Genomic DNA, 6000 nt, shown 5'->3' with positions numbered 1-6000 from the left:
GTAGAGAATATATACAGCTTTATACAGTTTTATGCCTGGCTGTATTGCTGCTAAAAGACAGTTGCTGCTCCAAGCCTCAGGTAACTGCCACTTTGGTGTAGTTCCCTCTCAGCTGACCGTCCTCTCCTCGTTCCTGTACCCCAGAGTCAGCGCTGACCAGCTGCAGGTTAGGCACTGTCCACACCCCTTGAGAAATCACCCAAGAATCTGAACTCCTGGGGGACAGGCCTCCAGACCTCAGAGTGAGAGTGGAGGGGAGTGCTGGGTGCTCGGAGTTGCAGGTATAGAATATATACAGTTACACAGTTTTATGCCTGGCCGTATTGCTGCTAAAAGATGGCTGCCACTCCGTGCCTCAGGGAATCGCTGCTCTGGTGTGGTTCCCTCTCAGCCAACCGTCCTATCCTCGCTCTTGTGCCCCAGAGTCAGCACTGACCAGCTGCAGTTCAGGCACTGTCCACACCCCTTGAGAAATAACCCAAGAATCTGGACTCCTGGGGACAGGCCTCCAGACTTCAGAGTGAGAGTGGAGGGGAGTGCTGGGAGCTCAGAGTTGCAGGTAGAGCATATATACAGTTTTATGCCTGGCAGGAGAATGCCATGGCACCCTAGTAGGGGAGTCAGGTCTAGTTTTTAGAGGGTCTCTCCTGTGGAGTGTAGTGGGAGGACCTTTGAACTCTGCCCATTTATTTGTGGGGCACTCCGAGCCATTCTCATGGGGGAGGGGACTCCCGTCTGCTTGGTGATGGATTTTTACCTTTTGTTTGTATCCTTGTGGTCGCAGCTCACCATAGCAGGGTTGATGTGCATTCTTCAACCTTCTCTCTCGGTGCAGCTCAAATCCACCAGGTTACTTGCTAAATTTTTGTCCGTTAAGTCTCCTTCTGGACGGGAGCCTCTGTGGAAAGCTGTCTTTATTCAGCCATCTTGTTTCAGGATACAGAATTCTGAGGTGGAAATTGTTCTGTTTAAGTAGATTAAAGATAGATGGTCATTGTCTTCTGGCTTGAAAATTTTTGTTAGAGAAGTCTGCCATCACTCTGATAGATTTGCCCCTGTAGGTCAACTGGCGCTTACTCCTGGCAGCTTGCAAAATCTTTTCTTTTGTCTTGATTTTGGACAGGTTTATCACATGTGTCTAGGAGAAGCTCTATTTGAGTTGAGGCAACCTGGGGTCTGATATCTGTCTGAAAGGAGTGTTTCAGAATGTTTGGTGATATTTGGGAAATTTTCATTTATAATATTCTGTAGTATGGCTTCAATTCCCCTGGGGCATACTTCTCCCCCTTCTGGGATACCTATAACTTGTATGTTTGAATGCTTCATAAAGCCCCATTATGTTCATAAACCCCCAATGTTCTGTCATTGAACATTCTACTTTCTCTCTCTCTTCTTTTCTGCCTCTTTAACTATCTGAGTTATCTTAAGAGCTTTTTCCTCTACCTCGGAGATTCTTTGTTTTGCATGATCTAATCTGTTATTGATACTTTCTATTGTATCTTTAAGTTCCCTAATTGACTGCTTCAATTCCTTCAGCTCTGCTTCAATTCCTTTCTATATTCTTCATATCATTCATGTCTTATTTAATTATGTTTTTGGATTTCCTTTTGGTTATTTTCCATTTTCTCAGCAATTTCCTTCATTGTTTTCATCATCTGTATTTTAAATTTTCCTTATGTGATTTTTTAACATTTCTTCATAGGTAGACTCCTCTGTAGTAGCTACCTCATGGTTAAAGAAGGTAGCAAAGGAAAATTGTATTTAAACTAGAAAAATGAAGAAAGAAAAGATTGAAAAATATGAATTTTGGAGGGGACACAAACCTTTCAGCTATAACAAGATATCTATCAAAACATTGATGTAATTATCTAAGCAGATTGATATTGAAATGCAGTTACAGATTCTTGGGGCTGGCGCAGTGTTTAGAGTGCATCCAGCCTATCTGTTCCTTCCCATCACATGGAAGTTGTAAGAGCTTTTTAGAGTCTGCGTCCTGGGTGTCATGATACCAGGAGAGCCATGGTTAAGGCCTAGGGTTCTGATGGTCGGCATTACTTCCAGGTACTTTCACAACCAAGATCAAGTAAGGTGACCTGCCTGAGTCTATTTTGCTTCTGGAACTTGATTTCATAAAAGCCCATTGTAAAATGGGCTTTTATGAAATCATGTGAGATAATGCAAGGATAGTGTTAACCATAGTGCTGCGCACATAGGAAATTCTTAATGAACGGCACTTGTCTTGTTAATTTCATTATTCTGGCCCTTTCTCTCTATTCTTATTAAAAAAAAAATCTGATCTTCCCCTACCCCCTTAGCCTTACGCCCTTAGCTACATCTCCTTGGGCTGTCCTTGAAGCTCATGAAATGACAAAACAGCTGTTTTTCCTGCAATTTCTCAGTTTTCTCTCAACCTTCTCAGACTCTACTGCCCCATCTCCAGCCATCAAGAATGTTATGAATTTCATGTAATGTGCTCTGGTGTCTCAGTCAGGGTTGGGCCTAATTGAATGAGGGCACTGAGGGGAGGGAAGGACTTTTTATTTTTATTTTTTAAATCAATGTGCAACAGTTGGAGGTCCTAGCATGGGGTAATGAAGTAATGCTGAGCCCTCACTGTGTGGGGACTCGCACTGACCCAGAGTCAGAGGGTATCAGTGAAGGGGTGGGAAGCAGTCACTAGCACAAATGTCCTATATTTGTGATGGCCATGGAGAGGAATACAGCCCTGTCCTGAATCCCAGCAAGTCCTCCAGTAAACACCTGGAGCTCACCTCCCACCCTTCAAGCTCCAGGGAGACCTTCCAGGAGGAGGCTGGCAAGTAAGAAAACCATTAAGCCCATCCATAAAACACACCTCAGAGCAAGGAATGAGCTGACAAAGGATGAAGGCCAGGTCTGCAGGGCAGCTGGAAAACAACCCACGATTGGGAAAAGTTTTCTTTTCCCTTACCTCTACACTTTCTTCATTCCAAACTCACATGCATTTTTAAAAGATAATATATGAGTGGACAGAGCGTTGGCTCCTGGAACTGATGGGACTTCCAAGTGAGAGCATAGGAAACATTCAGAACCCCTGACTTTTTCTTTCTTTCTCTCTCATCAGTAGGAGATTCATGATTGATGACTTTGAAATCAGATGCCCTATGGGCAAGGGGAAATTTGGAAATGTGTACCTGGCTTGGCTCAAGGAAAACCATTTTATCATGGCCCTGAAGGTTCTTTTCAAGTCACAGATAGAGAAGGAAGGACTGGAGCACCAGCTGCACAGGGAAATTGAAATCCAGGCACATCTGCTGTAAGGACTGTCTCAGCGTAAGACTCCCACCCTAGGTCTTTCCTCATTCACCTGTTTGCCTCTGACATCTGAACCCAGCATTTGGTAGAATAAAGTTCTACATCCCCTGCTCATAGTACCCCTGAGAAAGGACTTTGCTTCTACCTTGAAGATTTTTCTCTGCAATTCATTACATGATATAAATCTCTGTCAGGCACCCAAATCTTAATGCTTGTTCCCTGTATTCCCTTCACTCCCTCCCAAATTGAGCTGTTTATTCTGGTCCCGGCACAGTTTGCCACTTGTGTGACCAGTCACTGATGGTAGACAGGGAGAACCATGACCTTTCCTCCATCCTTCCTTAAGACACCCCAATATCCCCAATGATCCACCCACCTCAGCCTCCCAGAGTGCTAGGGCTACAGGTGTGAGCTACCACGCCCAGCCAGCATACATTATTTCTAATGATAACCATTGCCCAATATCCTATGCTGTACAATTACTTCCATGATGCTTGCTGTGTGTGTCTGATTCTGGAATATGCTCCACGGGGTGAGCTATACAAGGAGCTGCAGAAAAACCACACATTTGATGAGCAGAGAACAGCCACAATAATGGAGGAGTTGGCAGATGCCCCGACACTGCCATGACAAGAAAGTGATTCAAGGGGATATTAAGCCAGAAATCTTGCTTCTGGGTTTCAGGGGTGAGCTGAAGATTGCAGATTTTGGCTGGACTGTGCACACCCCCTTGCTGAGGAGAAAGACAATGTGTGGAACACTTGACGACTTGCCCCCAGAAATGGTTGAGGGGTGGACATATGATGAAAAGGTGGATCTGTGGTGCATCGGGGTGCTATGCTATGAGCTGTTGGTGGGAAATCCACCTTTTAGGGGACCTCCTACAGTGAAACCTACAGGTGCATCCTCAAGGTAGATGTGGGGTTCCCCCAAATGATGCCTTTGGGGACCCAGGACCTGATCTACAAGCTTCTCTGATACAAGTCCCAGGAGCAGCTGCTCTTGGCCCAGATCCTGGAGCACCCTTGGGTCCAGGCCCATTCCCGAGGATACTGCCTCCCTGTGATCAGATGGCTTCCTGAGCCCTGTCTTCCTTTGTTCCTTTGTGTTTGTTTAGGGAGCTATCCTGGTTCTACTATCTCATCTATCTTCTTGGTTTCTTCTAAGGTACTAATTAATAAAAGCTGAATAATTTTGTATCAGGAAAAAAAGAGAGATAATATATGAGAGAGGAAAGAAATAGTAAAATCTTTATTTTATTACATTTAAATATGTATTTCTTTATTCCACTTTTTACTGTAGGTCAGAAGTTAAATTTTTATTTAGACACATTTGTGTGTGGATAATTTTGGTTACTGGGGTTAAGAAAAATAAGAGTGAGAAAAGAAAATACAGGAAAAAAAAAAGAAAGAAAGAAAGAGAAGAGGAAGAAAAAACAAAACCATCATCACAGCTTCCCCTGAAGTGCATTTTTCCCCACTGTCAGGGCCCAAGACTGGCCAGGTCTCGGGCCCAGCTTAACTAGGTTCTGGACACGGACCGCTAAGTTACCTTGCTCAGGTCTGTTAGGTGCCTGAGGGCTATCTACTTTAGCTGGAGAGAGAGAGTGTCTTAAGCAGTCTTCTTAGAAAGATAGGTCTTAGACTTTAGCAGAGCTTGGTAATCTTTAGCAGAGACATGCCATGCTGACAGTTCTGCAGGCAGGAGAGGAGACAGAGTCAGAGTAAGCGAGTCCATGATAGAATGTGCATGCCCCTGACTGCCTTCTCCTCCAGCCTAATATATGGCTGATCTCATTCCTCTCAACCCATAGGTGTAGAGACTGCCAATTCACCACTGCTCTCATCTCATGAGCTCTCATGCTTGTTTAGGAGAGCTAAGTCCCTCTCCAAGCCCTTTCCATTAAGGTGTTCCATTGACCTATATAGGTATTTCTTATAATTATCACTCCTCCTAGCCATAGGCTATACGGGCTGCTACATCCCACACAGACTTTCTACTGAGTTGCATTATGACTGTCTCTTGTTTTTTTGGAGATACTGTCCTTGGATTTTAAAGCTGAGAAGGATAGCCCCCTCCTGTATTTACCCACGGAGGGGATTGTGATCTCTCTACGGCGTCTCCTACATCCTTGCTGATCCTCTGGGATTGTTTTCCTGCGGCCTCGGGGCTTGCCTCTCTGACAAGGCTGCCTTGGGCCTCTCCTAAAAGCTCCCTGGATCTCAGCCCTGTGAGCATCAGTTTGATCTCTGGCCAGTTTCTGGAAGTTGGGTTGGGATGAAGTGTGTCAGCTGGTACGTAGTTATCAGATTCCTTTTGTGAGTCTCTGTTTCTAAGGCCTGTGCTCTTGCACTGAGTCTGGGGCTGGTGTCTGTGGTAGTCAGGTGGTCAATGTTTCCTCTTTAGTTAATGTGTTTTCGACCTTCATCTTAGTTTAAATATCACTTTCTCAGGAAAGTCTTCATTGATCCCCCAAACTAGGCTAAAGCCTTTGTATATGCTGCTGTAACTCCTTGCGTTTCCTTTTGTTTGTTGTTACTTGTAATTATGCTTCTAAAGTTTGTCATTTTTTTAAATTTTATTATTTTTTTTATTTTTGGGGATTCATTGAGGGTACAATAAGCCAGGTTACAGTGATTGCATTTGTAGACCCTCTTGCAATCGTGTCTTGTCCCCCAAAGTTGTGGCACACACCAAGGCCTCACC

At 44.4% G+C, this 6000-nt stretch overlaps 1 pseudogene; it reads left to right on the top strand.

The window, feature by feature from the left end:
• The first annotated feature begins 2685 nt into the window (after window positions 1–2685).
• On the top strand, window positions 2686–4482 carry LOC128589682 (aurora kinase C-like; annotated as a pseudogene).
• The last annotated feature ends 1518 nt before the right edge of the window (window positions 4483–6000 follow it).

Source organism: Nycticebus coucang, chromosome 7 (assembly GCF_027406575.1).
Source record: "Nycticebus coucang isolate mNycCou1 chromosome 7, mNycCou1.pri, whole genome shotgun sequence".
Lineage (NCBI taxonomy): Eukaryota > Metazoa > Chordata > Mammalia > Primates > Lorisidae > Nycticebus > Nycticebus coucang.
Note: the sequence above shows the minus strand (reverse complement) of the source record. Positions and strands in the feature narration are given on the sequence as shown.